This window comes from Dermacentor andersoni, chromosome 5 (genome assembly GCF_023375885.2).
Source record: "Dermacentor andersoni chromosome 5, qqDerAnde1_hic_scaffold, whole genome shotgun sequence".
Classification (NCBI taxonomy): Eukaryota; Metazoa; Arthropoda; class Arachnida; order Ixodida; family Ixodidae; genus Dermacentor; species Dermacentor andersoni.
In genome coordinates, this window is record NC_092818.1 from 138,415,620 (window position 1) to 138,432,943 (window position 17,324).

At 43.6% G+C, this 17,324-nt stretch overlaps 1 protein-coding gene across 1 annotated transcript in view; it reads left to right on the plus strand.

Moving 5' to 3' along the window:
- The window catches only part of LOC126531247 (uncharacterized), a 114,292-nt gene that overhangs the window by 81,746 nt on the left and 15,222 nt on the right, over positions 1-17,324 (plus strand). The window lies entirely within an intron of this gene.

Genomic DNA, 17,324 nt, shown 5'->3' on the forward strand with positions numbered 1-17,324 from the left:
CCTAAAGAAGAAATAATGATTAGTCCACCGTTGTTATGTGTAGTACCTAAATTATTTTTAATTCGTTTTGCTCTTTCTTTCAGATATTTGTGTTCTGTACTCTGTGTTGCCCTAGCGTCGCCTGCTATATGCTCTAATTGACGCGTGAATTTATCCTATCTATCCATCAAGACATTCCAAGATAATATCTAGCAGATGCACAAAATATCGTTTTTCTTGTACAAGCGTTACAATCTATTCTCATAAATAAATATGGCTGATTTGCGGCATCTCTGGAGCCGTTCACTGTAATTGCTTGTATTTCATTTGCTGCATTCACCGTACATGGTGTACAGAAAGCCAGCGAGTATTACATATTGGCGTGAGCCGTCACCTACGTAATGGGATGTTTCATGTACAATTTGTTGTTCCTTAAGCGAACGTACCACCAGGGCGATATGAATAATGATGTCTTATATAGTTTCTTGTGCTTTGTATTTGCTAATGCATTTTTCTTTGCCTTTCTCTCTCTCCTTCTGTGAGTGAACGTGCATGCTGTGTGCGTGTGTGCGTGTGCGTGTGTGCGTGTGCGTGTGCGTGTGCGTGTGCGTGTGCGCGTGCGTGTGCGCGTGCGTGCGTGCGTGTGCGTGTGCGTGTGTGTGTTTGTGTGTTTGTGTGTGCGTGTGCGTGTGTGTGTGTGTGTGTGTGTGTGTGTGTGTGTGTGTGTGTGTGTGTGTGTGTGTGTGTGTGTGTGTGTGTGTGTGTGTGTGTGTGTGTGTGTGTGTGTGTGTCGCTCTACTCTATGACAACGTCAGCTCACTTCATCGTAAGGGTCCTAATTTCATCGTATAAGGACCCTGAATAATTCACCTTTAAACGGTGAATATCGGTTGTCCGCCACATGTAAAAGGTCTTTGTTCGTGCTGCTAGAGCGACGTGGCAACAATGGGAGAAAAGAAAGGATTAGATATACCACTATTCACAACGCCTATATAGGGAGTCCCAGCCAACGTTTACTGAGACGCGCGGTGTAATGACGTCGTCCACGGAAGGGCATTTTTCGTTAATCAGGTCTAAGCTGCGTTTGGCGTTTCAACACACCCGCTCGTTTCTGAGCGAGCCCCGGTGCTGTGAGAGTCCCTGTTGCGACTTGCTTGCCCTCAACGGCCAATCCTGCCCAACGGCGACCCTAATTCCTAGTCCTTCTATCTGGACCCCAACCGTCAGACTTAAACAAAACAACCAAGACACATCTATGGGGAACTAATGTTAGCAAATGCAAGATGTAACGAGCAAGCATCAAATGCTTTGGAAGGAAGAAGCTTTAGACTATCTCCTTCAGTGTAAGCCAAACATAAATCTCCAGCACCACCCGCAGGAGAAACAAAAAGCGCTTGTTCGTATTAACTATGGCGATCACAACATTTAATCATTCCCGCGTAGGAAGAACACTAAGATTCAGATTCCCCTGAGTGACACACGCCAGTATTTTCAGCGTTTCTCGAAGCACTGTTAGTTAATTGAGGGGTTCAGTATTTTGCCAGAAGCATGGTGACAGACTCACGAGCACGCTGGTGCGGATATATTCACACATTTTCATTATTTATTCTGCACAGAGATATCTCTATTAGCCTCCTTATGCGGACCATTCCACGCTCCCGAGATCGGACCGATGAAAAGTGGACGCTGCAAGCCATGGATTGCATTTCGATCAAGTGGTGCTTTAAAGAAAAAAAATTTTTTTATTGCCATGCGTATAAAAAATAACCTCTATATATCATTTGTACACCCTCTGTGCACCCTTTATACACCCGTGACGGAGGTCTGATAGGATGTGTGTACCGAAGTACGAAATGTAGGCAAACATAAGGGAAGGAAGGCAGAAAAGAGCGCAGACCGACTCTCCAGGAAAGAATAAAATAATCTCGTTAGACCCAGTCTCCAACTTTGTGAACAACGACTTTTATGCTTTACAATATTAAAACTGAAAAAAAAAATGAATTTAAATTATGGGGTTTTACATGCCAAAACCACTTTCTGATTATGAGGCACGCCGTAGCGGGGGACTCCGGAAATTTGGACCACCTGGGGTTCTTTAACGTGCACCTGAATCTAAGTACACGGGTGTTTTCGCATTTGGCCTCCATCGAAATGCGGCCGCCGTGGCCGGGATTCGATCCCACGACCTCGTGCTTAGCAGCCCAACACCATAGCCACTAAGCAACCACGGCGTGTAAAATTAAAACTGAAACGACATATTTAATATATTTTGGTGCAACATAAGTCTAGATGCAGCAGACGCTATATGTCAAGCATGCAATCAACATTTTATATCAGTCTTTTTTCGAGACGAATTACAGGTGTATGCTGTTTTTAGACGTATACTGCTGTATCATCACCGCTTGTGAAAAGTTAACGCTCACTACATATCAAATTCCACCGGATAACGCGTCAATCCGGAAGGAAATGTGAAAGCAAGCTACGCCATTTGAAGTGTAAACTTGTATCTGTATGACTATGCAAACAAAATAAGCCATTAATTGAAAAAACTAGAGAGATGGACTCTTTGTCAACGCTCTCATTTAAAAGGTATTTTATCGTTGGGATTTGGTTTGGAAGGCGAGCAGGGGGGGCGGGGGGGGGGAGAGGGGGCGGGCTCTGAGAAGCACGAAGACATACGCTTGCAGAGTTGGCAGGATTGAACTTAGCGTGGATTTGCATCGAAGCCGTTTCTCCCGTATCACTTTTCCCCCGAAAGAGAACATAAATTCATTCCGAGAACGGGATCTCACACGAAAAAAAAAAAAAAAGACTAGAAAACGTCGCCGGACGGGCCCTTCCTACTCGAACGCGAGCGGCTTTATCGATCACCGCTGGATATCGTGGAGCGGGGTGCGAGACGCAATGATCGCAAATTACGTGATCGGTCCTTTCGTCTGAAGCCACCCTCTCCGTTGTTACGGTTATTTGTTCGATTGTTCTCGTTTTCATCTTTTTATCGCATTTCTATGCTCCACTCAACATTTCTTGGCGGGGCACCAGTCCGATGCTAAAAGAAGTTTTCTATGCGGTTCCGTTTGAAGCATAGTCTGAGCGTAGTGACTGCCAGGGGTCTCAATTTCCCAAGTTTCTGTGGCAAATACTTACAACAAATGCTCCCGTTCGCGTCCCCGAATGTCCTTCGAAGGAGAGAAATGAGAATGCTTTAATCTTCTGACTCAATCTCGAGAGTTCGTTCTCAGAACGGAAAGAAACTGCATGCGCTCGAACCCTGCATTTCGGACTCTCGCGCATCCTCCTTTCTTTTTCTTTCTTTTTATTTTACCTTCTGACCAAAGATCGCATATGAAAGCAGCACCGCATCCTCCGCTCGTAAGAAACTTTCTCTGGCAAACACATCCGGCAGACATCTAACTACTACTGTGCGAAAATATCTTTTGCTAATCTCTAAAGGAAATGTTAATTGAGCCGGTTACTTACATCTACTTATTTAATTTAAATAATTACTCCAGATAGCGTTTTAAAGGTTCCGACACTTCAACCGTGCTGTCAAAACACCTACAAGGTTGCGATTATTTTGGGCACATTTTTTTCTGAACGCACAATTTATTTTTATTTTATTCACGTGGCATAAAGAAGGTGTTTATGCACGAAATCGGCGCCGGCAACTGCTTGACTCATGAAGAGTTCGTGTTTTACATATATGGTGCTAAACATTCTAATATTCTTGCACACGCAACCTATACACAAAACCTACTGTACATATATGACAAGCACACATTACATACCGTACATATGTTGTATGTACATGTTGTAGATATGTTATACGGAATGTACACGTGCGTGTATCGTGTGCTTCTCTCTTCAGTCCTTGTGCAGCCTCTTCGCGCTGAAAAGGTAATGATGTACATATATATTGCATTCATAATATCGTCCATATGTGTAGAACATGCGCTCGTTTATATATACCAGTATAAACAACGCCCTGAGCATTACAAGGATACTCTCAATACATCAGAGCTGATAAAGACGCAATTTATGATACAGGGCGAAGAATGGCAACAAAAAGAAAACATTTGTACGAACAATACTCTTTAATTAAAAAAAATATAAAAGCACCAGAAGCTATAGCACCGAACAACACCATTGTCCTATATATATATATATATATATATATATATATATATATATATATATATATATATATATATATATATATATATATATATATATATATATATATATATATATATATATATATATATATATATATATATATATATATATATATATATATATATATATATATATATATATATATATATATATATATATATATATATATATATATATATATATATACTTTTTATAGCTGTTGGACACCTCGTTTGCATCACATTTGCTAGCTTTATTACTTTATTTGTTGACTTTATTCCTGTTGTATCGATAGCGCGCATACAATGTTCGCGCCCAGAGATTGTTATCAGTTCTTCTGTACTGAAGTGTCCGTTCTCTGCATGTGTAAGACCGCTTCATTTGCACACATATTCAGGCAATGTGGTGTCGAATGTGTAGCATTGCTTTGATGCTGCCCCTATATAGCTCGGAAAATAAAGCCGCTCTGGCAGAACGTATCGGCGTCCGTTACAAATGTTCCTGCAAAATTATCCTTGTAATATCTGGTACTTCACAAATGGCTAGCGCTTTTACTTCCTTGGGAAACACCGAAAACTCCAGTTCGCATAAATTTTGTTATTTCTTATGGTGTTCTTAAAGTATACGTTAAATCGTTGAAAATTATTTAACACATGTGTCTTCTAATACACTGTTTAATTAACAATACTAACTGTTGTATTAATACGCATAATAATTCTAAAACTAGATTGTGGATTACCGCATTCAGATCTGAAGGCCTGTGAAATTGTTTTTTTTTTGTAATTTGCTGCAACGTCACTAATAAAACCACACACTTCCAACTTGGCCTAAACATCACGTTTTAGGTTCCCATCACCTTTGATCTTGATTTTAGTTTTTTTGCCTACCTTCAAGGGTTACCTGAATGAATTTTTCCGGATTTTTCAAACGGACATTTTCTACGGCATCCGGTTGCAGTAATAACATGCCCGTAACCTGCATGTTACAGAACAAAAACACAACTTAAATGCTCTTCAACTCGGTTAGACCTTACATTTCTAGAAAAATTTGTGCCTAATCTTGTGTTGTCGCAGCCCCACTGCCTCCAGCACAGGGAGTTCGAGAGGCAGGCACGCAGGAGGTGAACGAAGCGAGCTCTGGCACGGAGCGGCCGCAACTCGTTGCACCGTCCGCACATATTATAATTATTTATCAGATGAATTTTCATTCACACAGGTTCAAATCGCCAGTTTCTCAGAGAAATCATATTCCTAAAAATTATTTTATTTAACACTTGCACCACCCGATTTATGGTGAGGGCTCCACCAGGTCATTAAGAAAGAACAACAACAAGATAACGTCGTCTTCACCATTCCCCCTCCATGCACTGCCTCAGAAGCCCTGAACAAACAGGAGATAGTTCAACTGACCAGGCCGTCTCTATAGACAGATTAGATACAGAAATGGTTAGCTTTAGTTCGGGTTCGTTTACAATATTATTATTATTATTATTATTATTATTATTATTATTATTATTATTATTATTATTATTATTATTATTATTATTATTATTATTATTATTATACTGCTACAGCTACTTCTGATGAATTCATCGCCTTGTTCGACAGGTCTGGTCTGCTTGAAACCACCGATAGGTCAGAACTATGCATTCAATTTTTGCGTTATGGACATTATATACAAATCGAGTGAAAGGAAAGTTTACGTTCGCCAACGTGGCTCGAATCAACCCTGGATGAGCAGTGTAATATTATGCGCAATCAAAGAAAAGAATCTACTATGGCAATGCTGCAGACAAACGCCCATATGATATCGTTCTGCGTTTAAAGTTCTAAATTTCGCGAAATAATATAAACACCCTTATTCGCGCAGCCAAACGTTCGTACAACAGAAACCGTTTTTATCGATCATCTAATAATGCGAAAAAAACGAGGTCTCTGATAAACAAAATGAAAGCTCTACATTACATACTGCTAATGGTATTCAGAATAATTTTCATTCAGATTTGTCAATACTCGTTAACAACTTTAACCAATTCTTCACCCACTTTGCAGCAATCGTGCTGCACTGCTATCACTGCTACTCCGGTAATCGAGTCCACTTTCCTTGCCACTGTCACGGAGCAAGAGCTTTACTCTTTACTAGGCAGCTTCGGCCTGCATCAGTCACCAGGAATCCATAAAATTCGCCTAATTGACCTTTTCAGGAACTTCGGAGTTCTGAAGGGCATCTTGCTACGAATCCTAAACGGGATAATTACAAGCGGGAGCATTCATGCGTGGCTCAAACCACCGTAGTTCGGCCGCTTCTTAAAGTTGGTGATGCTAAATGTGTGCATAATTATCGCCCCGTTTGTATCTTGCCTAGTTATGCAAAAGTTCTACAAAAACATATATTCTTAGTAATGAACAGTTTTATTTATAAGCAAAACTGAATGTCAATATCGCTTTATTAAAAAAAGGGGCACTCATGAATTATTTGAAGAAATGAGTGACCATATATTTTCTTCATTTGAAAGAAATCGTGAGTCTTGTACACCTTTTTTAGATGTTGCAAAAGCGTTTAGCACGGTGTGCCATGCCATATTGCTAGTGTTACGTTTCGCCTACGACGCGCGGTATAGCCGGCGCGGATGCAACGGACGCCGGGGCTTCGTTCAAAGCGGCGGACATTTTGGCCCGTTCAGCGCTGCCGCAACGCCTCCCCGCCAAGCGCGTCCAGGCATGTTTCAATGCCACGTGACTTCGTGTGCGCGCATGTGTGTGTGTGCATGTTGGTGCCCACGCTTGTCAAAGCGCGGCAGCCGGGGAGAGGAGCTCCCCCAACTGTGAAGCGAGGAGGACTAACCGGCGCCGGCCCGGCGGATGCGTCACCTTCTAGTCTCAACGTGCCCGAGCACCGCCGTCACGTGGCCTCATCCCGAGACGTTCCTTCTTGCCCTCGACTCCGAGAGTATAAAAGCAACTGCCCCCGGACGCCAAGAGAGAGGCTCCGATTTCATCCGTCGAGTAACGTGCTCTCCCGTCTCTCCACTTCGGTCGACCTGACCGGCCGCTCTTTTGCGATGCAAGAATAAACAAGTTGTTCTGTTAGCAGTCGACTCATGCTTTGCCAGCACCTTCGGATGCTTCCAGTTGTGCCCCAGGCCGCCAGGCCAACGCTACCCTTGGGGCTTGCGACCCATATGCAACAACGGGTGCCAGCGGTGAGATTGCAACACTAGATAAACTCTACAATTTAGGTTCCAGGGGTCCTTTTATTTATTGTTGAGCAATTTCCTTACAAATCTTTCCCAGCTTGTTTCCATTTCAAGCATTTGCAGCTCCCGCATTTTTCTGAAGGCCGGTGTGCCACAAGGTTTCATATTGTGTCCCTTACTTTTTAATGTGTACATTAAGGACACGTTCATTGCGCTATCCACTTGCAAAGTATTTCAATATGCGTATGATACTGCGCTTGTTGCCACACACGTGAATTTTTCAAATGCTTTCTCAGTGCTTCAGAATGATGCTGAAAAATTAATGAACTGGTTTGATATATATGCGATTGACATTAACCCTTCTAAATCAAGGTTGGTTTCCTTGCATAACCCACTCACTTCTTACTCATTTTATGTGGACACTTATCGATGTATCAATTCTTCTTGTCATCCAGTAAATTTTCCAGATTCAGTAAAGTATTTTGGAATATGGTTTCACTTCGGTCTTCTTTTTTCGATTCACTTATCTTACATATGCGCCAAACTCCGTAAAATCGTCTGTTTATTGTATCGCATCAAAGTGTTTTTACCTTTGTCTGTCAGAAAAGTTTTCGTGCATTTGTTAGTCTACAGTGTACTCGGGTATGGAATTACATTTGTTCATTGTTCTGGTACTTGGCACCAACGTGTAAACAGGATATTAAAATGTATGTTAAAGCGTGTTACTTATGACGTATGTAGCCCACAAGATGTGAACCTTCTTCAGATGCTAAGAATGCCGAATTGCGATCACTTTTCGTTCAAACAGTGGTACTCAAACATTCGTGGACTAATACAATTAAAGCCCCACTGCGTATTGCCGGCCTTTACGTCATACACCTGCTTTTTCAGTTCTTCACACACGTAACAGATTTGGTATATATATTCGAGCCTATTATTTTTCCGACACGTTCAATGCTCTTTCCTACGAAATTACTTCTTGTGAATCCATACGCGATATTCGCAAGAACTTAAAGGAATTATACGTGAAATGATTATGGGCGTCATGCTTTCCTATTTGCATCATTATAAATCGTGTCCTAGGTTTCTACCTCTTTTTGTGCCCTGTATTTTATCGTCCACAAATAGGTTTCAGTGTCGCTTTTTTTCTTTTTTTTTTTTGTAATGTATTCAGTTTTTGCGGCTGAGTCTTGTTGCTGACTGGCAGGTTTCGCTTGACAAGCCACTGTGATGGCTTAGGCGAACCTGATTTCTGTAATTGTAATTGCAAGATTTGTTAATAAAGTTATTATTATTATTATTATTATTATTATTATTATTATTATTATTATTATTATTATTACCTGCGCTTAGGACATGTTGGTCTACTCGTAATTGAACAGTGACAAGATACATAAAGTTCATCCCACATACTCAACATAAATTTAGAAGAACAAATGTTTCGTAGCAGTTCACAAAATTCGAATGTTTATGTGGAAGCCCACGCACTCGCTGGTAGCAAACAGCCTTCTCGAACGCACCCATAAGAGACGCGGGAACACGGTAACAAAAGAGATGGCGAAAACGGACTTTTCTAAAGTTTACAGACCTTTAAAGACGTTTATATACGCTTATGTTTATGCTGTATGTGTGTACCTGCTATGGGAGGAAAAGAGTAATGCCAGTTTCTTAAATGCGCCTTGGGATAGCGGTTATAGCCAACCTTCCCGTTTGTCTATAGTTCACAAAAAGAAAGAAAACAGGTTCTACAAGAGGGGTTTTACGACCACCAACGTGAACCACGTAAAGTACACCTACTTATATTTGTTCAAACATCAGTGACGTCCTCTGATGCGAGCATTCCTATGCTGTCAACATAACAATAATAACGGCGCTTATAATGGCAGCTATGACCATTTCGGCATCTCCCACGCCTTTCATTCTTCAGCTCCGCGCGTTCGTGTTGCAACGCCGTGCTTTCAACATTGTGAGAAACTTTATCTGTCGTTGGGAAAGCCTCTCTGTCATGTTGCTAGTTCAGTGCGTCTCTTATGTGAAATGAGCGTTAAAGAAAAATTATAACGCCTTTTATTACAGTTCTCTGCCCATATTGCATCATTACTTTCTTTTCTTTTCTTTCTTTCTTTCTCTGCTCACACTCATGGTTGTTTTGCAGCACGGCCTTAGTTGCCTTTGTGCCATTAAACCCCAACTAACCAACTAACCAATCATGGTTGTTCTCACTGCATTTTGCTATCCTGGCCTTTTTTGTTCACTCTCTATGAGCTAACGATAGCTATTGTGCGAAAGCTCTTGCTTCTGTTTTTTCACAGCCTCTCCAGAAGTATGACACATTGTTTCAATGCGTTGCAAATTTAAAAAGGAGCCCATGTGCGGCCTTTTCTGGCGTGGCTTTCGAAACACTGCCGGCGCCTTTTGTGCAGAGGCGTGGAGCTTCCTCGTTTCTTGCACTTCTCCCCATATCACTCCTCCTCTTACTCTGCCTCTCAACTTCAGCGCCGTTTTCTCTCTGATATCGTATGCGGCAACATGGGCTTCGTTACTGGGCGCTCTGTTGAGCGGGAACGCCGGCTGCACTTTCAGAACAAAACGCCCTGGGAAAAGTACGCATGAAGGGGGCAAGGCTGCGAAATTTGCATATCAACAGCCGCCGTGTATCAGGACTATACAGCACGACGTGACAGTGCGAAAAGAGGAATATAGAGATAGAGAACGCAAGCAGAGGACAGACAGGAATGTCAACCAGACGAGCGTTCAGTTTGGCATACCCTACACTGGGGGTAAGGAAAAAGGGGGGGGAATGGAAAGGGCCCGTTCGTAGCGCGCGTGTATTTGGCAAACGAAACGTATTGAAGCACGTGTTCTTTCTTATGTTCACCTGCTTTCGTGCAGGATCACCTGCGGTGGCGGTGTAGCTGCCTTGTAGTTTGTAGTTGCCTTGCTAAGCTAGAGGGTGCGGGATGAAATCTCGACCGCGGCGGCCGCATTTCGATGGGAGGTGAAGTGCAAGAACGCCCGTGTGTCGTGCATTGGGTGCATGTTAAAAGAACCCCGAGGTGGTAAAAACTAATCCAGAATCTTCCACTACGGTGTGCCTCATAATAATTATCGTAGTTTTTGGCACGTAATACGCCAGTATTCATTTTTTTTTAATATTTTCGGACAAGATGAACAATGTCGAACGCCGGTAGAACGTGGAACGGCCATCCTCAGTAAGCTGTATTCTATAACTGACCGCAGGATTTCAGGAGAGAGGAATGGAGCTGAAAGAAGGCAATGGAAACTATTCTTATTTGCCCAATCCCTTACCTAAACATCGCGGCTGAAGTGTCCGCCAGTATGCAATACAGTTCTCGCCGTCTTTCTTTTTTTTTCTTCATGGCGGCTTTCTCCTCCTCCATGTCTGTACGAGTTTCCGTTTACCTGAGTTTTGCCAAACGCAGTCAGACTTGCTCCAAGCCTTTCTTCCCTCTTCCTCTTTGAATCACGCGAGTCTTGCCTCCGTCGTGTCACCGCTCTAAACGAAATACATGCCGAGCCCTTTAGCGAGGGCCCTCTGTGATAACAAATGTGAGATAGCTTGTTGCGATGGTTTTCTTTGTTAGAAAAATGTGTACTAGACACAGTTACGTTACAGTATTACTACTCAATGGCAACGTTCAGTCCATCCTACAATGTTTCCTTCTTGTTTGCTCTTTGCCGTCACTAAAGTGACAATCTCATTTATTTTGATACGAGGACATCGCATTTTTTTTTTCGTTTATTGTTAAGACGCAGGATTTATCTGGCCATACGATGTTTACCTCACAAATGGATGTTTTGTGCTTTTTTGCTAGGTTCTTCGACAAGACAGCGCGCACGCACGCACGGGAACGCCGCGCACACACAGATAAGCTCAATGGAAGAAGCACAGTGGAAAAAAACACATTATCTTTGCTGTCAGCACTTTGACGTAAACTTTCGTTTTCTTCTCCTCGTTTGGCGGCACCGTACCCATGTTTTTTTCATCTCCAAAGCATTGATTTCTTCTCCTATCAAGTCGACCGCTTTGCTGTCGCTCCTGCGACGCCGCCTTGCCACCATGTTCTACAGTCTTGCGCGAAACGCAACCGTGTTGTCAGTGGAGTTCTGGCTCGGGAGACACTTTTTCGCAGGCCTTCGAAGTTTCTTCTGTGCGACGAAAACAAAAATAATAGAAAACCGCTTTCTTATGTTGTGAGAAGACTTATTTGGAGGTGCACGGCTATCTCATTTCAACAGTTTACTTTTACACATTCCGCACTGTTCCACGCTCTTCATTTTCTACTTGTTTAGTCGACAAAACAATCGTTGCTGTTTTTTTCATTCCTTTGCGCGCGCATAGCTGAATCTGCAGTGGCGTTTGAGTGTCATCATCTTTTATTTCCTTTTGATGCGTCCAATGAAATCTAAACGGTCACACTCTGCTCGTCTTGCAGATCACGAAGGAAGGCGTTTTTGAAGCATCGTTCAGATATCGTTCTTTGCTAAAGAATGTCGCACGAGACATAGGGTTTCTTCGCAGCTGCTTTCTAGCATAGTTCTACACTACCACCGCCTGCGCAAGGTTCTTCTTTTTTTTTCTTTTATTTACTTTTTTGTCAGGGCAATTCCAACGGCGACTGAATTGCCCTGACGCATTTTTTATTGTCGGCAAAACAGAGTGAGTTTTGCCGGCAGCGAAAAATGTGTCAGGGCAATTTAGCCTTCGTCGGAAATGCCGCCGACGAAGGACAAAGCAGTGGTATAAAACACGTGAACTTTGCTTGCGTGAGTTTGCCTACGAAAATACAAGCATAATGACGCTCAAGTTGATTCATCATCGTGCAGTTAGTTCTGTTGCATATAATTTTGACATAATTAAAAGTTTTGCTGCTGAAGAAGAGAGCTATTTCAAAATCGCAGGTAGAAAAATAACCCTAAACAAGCGGAAAATATAGATACAAATAAGTAAAAACAGTCAAAATCATTCAACATTACTCAGAAGAAAGGAAACCCTGACTATATACGTACAAAGCGATACAATGTTGCGGATATATACACTTTACGCTTAATGTATAGCGAGCGCATGTGGCTATACATTAAGCATGTGGCTATGCGGCAAGAATAGGTAACCTTTACTCATTAAATTAAATTAAATTATGGGGTTTTACGTGCCGAAACCGCTTTCTGATTATGAGGCACGCCGTAGTGGGGGACTCCGGAAATTTTGACCACCTGGGGTTCTTTAACGTGCACCTAACTCTAACTACACGGGTGTTTTCGCATTTCGCCAGCCTTTACTCATGTTGATTCAATCCTGTTCGTTTTACAGCAAAGCACATAAAAAGACACCGAAAGGACATCATTACAATATTAAAACAAGTTAAATGCGCAGCTCGAAAGACTTTCCCGTCGAATAGAGGTCTACGTATATAAAATAAAGATGTGTTTACTTTTGAGATAGTAAATGTGTTCACTCTTGTTTGCCCGACCACACGCTTATGAAAATAATGCATATACAGCAAGCGAGCAATATTTTTATCATTTAAATACTGGTGACTTATGCACCAATGGTAGCCGTCCATCAATGACGGCGATTTGATTAGAAGTTACTCTTTGTGTTCGAAACTCTCGGAGCTGCATGATGTGCTGCAGGGAAGAACAAATACTATGAGAGACATTTATCAATTTAAAGAGACGTGTGTTGTATCGAACGTACTGCGCTGGAGTTCTACTAATGGCAACCGGAACACGTTAGACAAAAGTCACATGGTTACGCTGGGTTGCGGAGGGACCGATGCAGATGTATGCATAACGCATGGAATGTATAATAAATGAGACCTGTTCTATATATCTGTCCAGATTAAGCATCGATTAGATGAATACGTTCTTAATTATTGGTTAACATTATAGTTTCCAGGCAGATAAAGAAACGTTTTGCATTTCAAGTGAGTGTGTCGAAGGAGCGCCGCTGTTGCTGATAGGCTTTCCTTTATTAAGGCACGTCGTTACAGCTTAATACGAGGTACACGTCATTCTTGAGAAGTACAAAGCCACTCTCACGTTCGTGCTGCATGTAGTTTCACGATCTGCCACAGGTGGAGAGTCTCTCTAATGAAGCTTCAACATGATGACGTCTACTTTCCCCATCTCATGTGCCCCCCACCACCGCCCTTGCCCCCCCCCCCCCCGCTCGTCAATTACGCCGGCGCGTGATATCCTCTGCGGCGCCAAACAACGAGTGCGTCAAACAATGAAGGCGAACGCCTCTAAGCCTAAAAGAAACAATGAGAAGAGCGAACGAGCTGCCCATTTGTGAGAGCCCCTCAGTCCGATATGACGAGCTTCATGCATTTAAAGAAAGAAAGAAAGAAAGAAAGAAAGAAAGAAAGAAAGAAAGAAAGAAAGAAACCAGTGCACTTTCTAGCTGTTTTCTATGCCCACGACCACCGGATACGCCATCTACGATGGCTGGCCATCGGCAAGTGGCGGGCCTAGCTTTTTCTCATCTCGCGCGCTCCTCACTTAGGACGATGACGACGAGGTTCCGCTGGGACCGAGCCATTGGTCTGAGGCCCGCGCGTCGCGGCTCACCCCGTGCGCGCAAGCGAATGGCTCCTCGCGCGCCTTTGTTCTGAGCCCCCCGCGCGCGCGCCCGCCCCGCAGAGTCTGAATCTCAACCCGAGCATTCGCGGGGTCGTGAGTGGGACAGAGAGAGACACTTTCTTCTCAGTGACGACGTCACTAGCGGAATAAGAAAGAACGGAGCCCGAGGCGAGTGCTCCCAGACATTCGCATTGTGCTGGCGAGCAGCGTGAAACGCAAGATAATAATAAAACAAGAAGAATGAACGTCATTCGGCTTCTTCCGGGCCAAGCGCGCCTTTCGTATTCGGCGATGTCTATAGCGAGCGTCAAGGAAGGGGGGGAGGGGGGGGGGGCTGAAGGCACGGCACTTGCGCACCTCGCCCCTGTGAATTGTCGAGCCATTTCTGAGAGTGCGCGCTGCCTTTGTTCTCGGCGTTCGCATCTTTACCGCCTTAAAGGCTGCGCCAACACTGCGACGTGTGCGGGCGCGCGTGGATGTGCGAGACCGACTTTTATTTTTCTCCTGTTGTGCTTTATCACCGCGGTGCGGAGCAGATTCATTTTTCGTCCCTTTATTTGCTTCTTTATTTTGTTCGCTCTTGCATTTCATTGGTACCGATATAAAAAAAAAAATATTCTTCTTAGCTGAGGGCTGAGAAAGACACAGAGGTGTGAAGCAGTGAGAGCTTGACTTGGCGGGGACGTGGGAGGTGAGAAAACTCGGGAGTGAAGTGTTCTTATTTTTCACTGAACGAGCGCGAAATGCAAAGAAAGATACGTGTGTAGATGTCTATAGGACGCAAGTATGGCCTAGCATTTTCATTGGCTAAAGCTTGAGAGAAAAAAGTTTTCGCGAAAGAATGAGGTGAAGTCGTATACGAGTGAGGCAAATGAAAATGGTCACTGTGAATGCTGAAAGTGCTGATGGGCAGGCTAAATGTGAAAAAACTACGAAGACGTATCGATGTCATTAGGTAACGTAAAAATAACACTAAAGAGGAACACTAAATCACTGTGGGCTTGCATCCTTCGACAACTCCATTTTCGGCAATTCCGCGATGAGAGGTTGATTTCCAAGTTAAAAAATGAGCTCCCATCTTTGTTTCATAAAACAAAATCCGGCAGAACCCATCTCTCGATGAATGTCGACGTTAATGCGACTAGCATTAAAACAGTGCCGTGACACCGTATTACCAACGCGGAAACATGTATGCAGCCTGGCTCCTCGCACTTCCCGTATCCATTTAGCGCCGCCACCACGAAGTCCGCATTCGGTGCGGGTTCGATTCCGCTGAGAACCAGAGGAATCGAAAGTTTTTGCCATTAAAGAACGGCACATACCTAGTTTATCATACCCAGTAGGGTAAATTAAATTCATTGAAGAACGGCGCAGACCAAGTGACACATACCAGTGCTCCAAGTTGGTATCAGACGGATTCATTTGAACAGTGCTACATACCCAGTGATTCACGTTGGTCTGACGGACGATTTCGAACCCTGTTCCCTCAGCACAGCGACCCTATGCGCTACCCATTAGACCATGGACCACCCACTCCCTGCACCCCTCAATTGGTGAGGAAATGGTTAGAGACAGACAGACAAACAGATAGCCCCCGAAAGTTCGTGAAGTACTCTAAGAATGCTAATCGCATAAAAAAATTTCGCCGTAACTCCAGCGTCGGTACGCCAGTGTGAAGTCCAGATTTCAATGCGTACTGAGGAAGTTGTATCCCTTGTAGCGCAGCAAAAGTTCTAGAAACTTGCTTAGTTCAGTATTTGGCTTCCCTAGAATAGAGTGTATATTCCATCAGTGCATATTAAATATTAAATAGGCCGGAATAGACGCTGTAAAAATGCATTACGTGACGACGAGCAGATGGGGGAGCTTGAATATGGTATCACCACCTGCTTTTCGCTTTCTCATCTTTTCTGCCTAATTATGCGCCCTCTCACGCTAAAGGTGGCACTTTTCTTGCGAATTTACAATATCAATTTACGAACACAGCTACACTTATTTTTCTATTTACTGTCCTATCGAGCTCAACGTAATAGCAAAACAAACGTCGATATTTTATTGCCTCTCGCTGTCTCTCGAGGTGCGATTCTAAATCAAAACATCGGTACGCCAACATTCGCAACACTGCACATCTCGGGAATAACCGAAAGAAAAACCACGAGGTTCGTTTTGCGCGGATGCGTCAGCATCACGCAGCCTACGCGGTTCCAGACAGGATTTTAATTATATACTGCAGCATGCTGACCCCTGAAGACGAGAAATATCGCTTAAACGTATCACTCACTCACACACCATTGGAACCACTCTATATGAAAAGAAAGTGCGAGATTGCGTACTCAGCTGTCTGGCCCTTCACAAGTTCCTGTCGTTGGATATTAACGCACGGCATGAAATTCTTGCAGTTTTTAAAATTTGGAACTGACCTTTTAGGTGTGTCACTTCTTTCTGTGAAATGTCATCTCTAGACATCGCCTCGCCTCGCAGTGACTCTCGCATAATAGCGTGATAGGCTGGATGCTCGTCTCTTCATCAATTTAAGAGACCGTTTATAGTGTCCCTCTGTATAGTGTCCCTCCCACGCGCACTCAGTGCTTGCTCTCTCCCCGTTTTCCTCTTTCTATTCCCCTTTCCCCCACCCCAGTGTAGGGTAGCAAACCGGATGCTGTTCTGGTTGACCTCCCTGCCTTTCCTGTCCTTGTTCTCTCTCTCTGATCGGAACTGCCCGACTGAGTTAATGACCTGAGTGAATTAAAGCCGAGGGCGAGTAGCCTAATTGTCGCAGTCTCTGGGCATGTGGTTGCCGTGAATTGGAGTATGATTGCCGCCCTTGATGCGCCCTCTGACTTGACTTTTCTTCCGCCTATATATACTTCATGAGGGGAATGCTTGTTTCCAAGAAGGACCTCATCTTGCTTCTCGAATAATTGGGGCCTGAACGAGCGAATGAACGAAGTGTCTCTGTCATCAGCGGGAGAGGCCGGGCTAACGACTGGCGAGTTCGCGACCGTGCATGTCAATGGCTTTAGCCGCAGTTAGCACCAACGCGCGTGATCGTTGAAGAAGCTGCGTTGCATTTCGTCAAGGCCAGTGGCTCAACACCCGTCCGCTACAGCTGTTGTCCTTTAAATACCGCTCTATAGCGCCTGCCTTCAGCCGCTAGTGATTTGTCCATACCCTCAATGTGTATTTTTTATCTTGCCACGGTTATTCAAATGTGTCTGTCATGTCCAGACCGAGAGAGACATCTATCATTGCTGGTTCTCTTAAAGTCGCAATGACCGTTGATCCTACAAATGATGACGATTGGTTCCATCGAAGATTTCCTGCGATAACTAAAGCGACAGTCGCCGCTAAAGCAGAGTATTTAAAAAAATCTCATAAACATAATTTC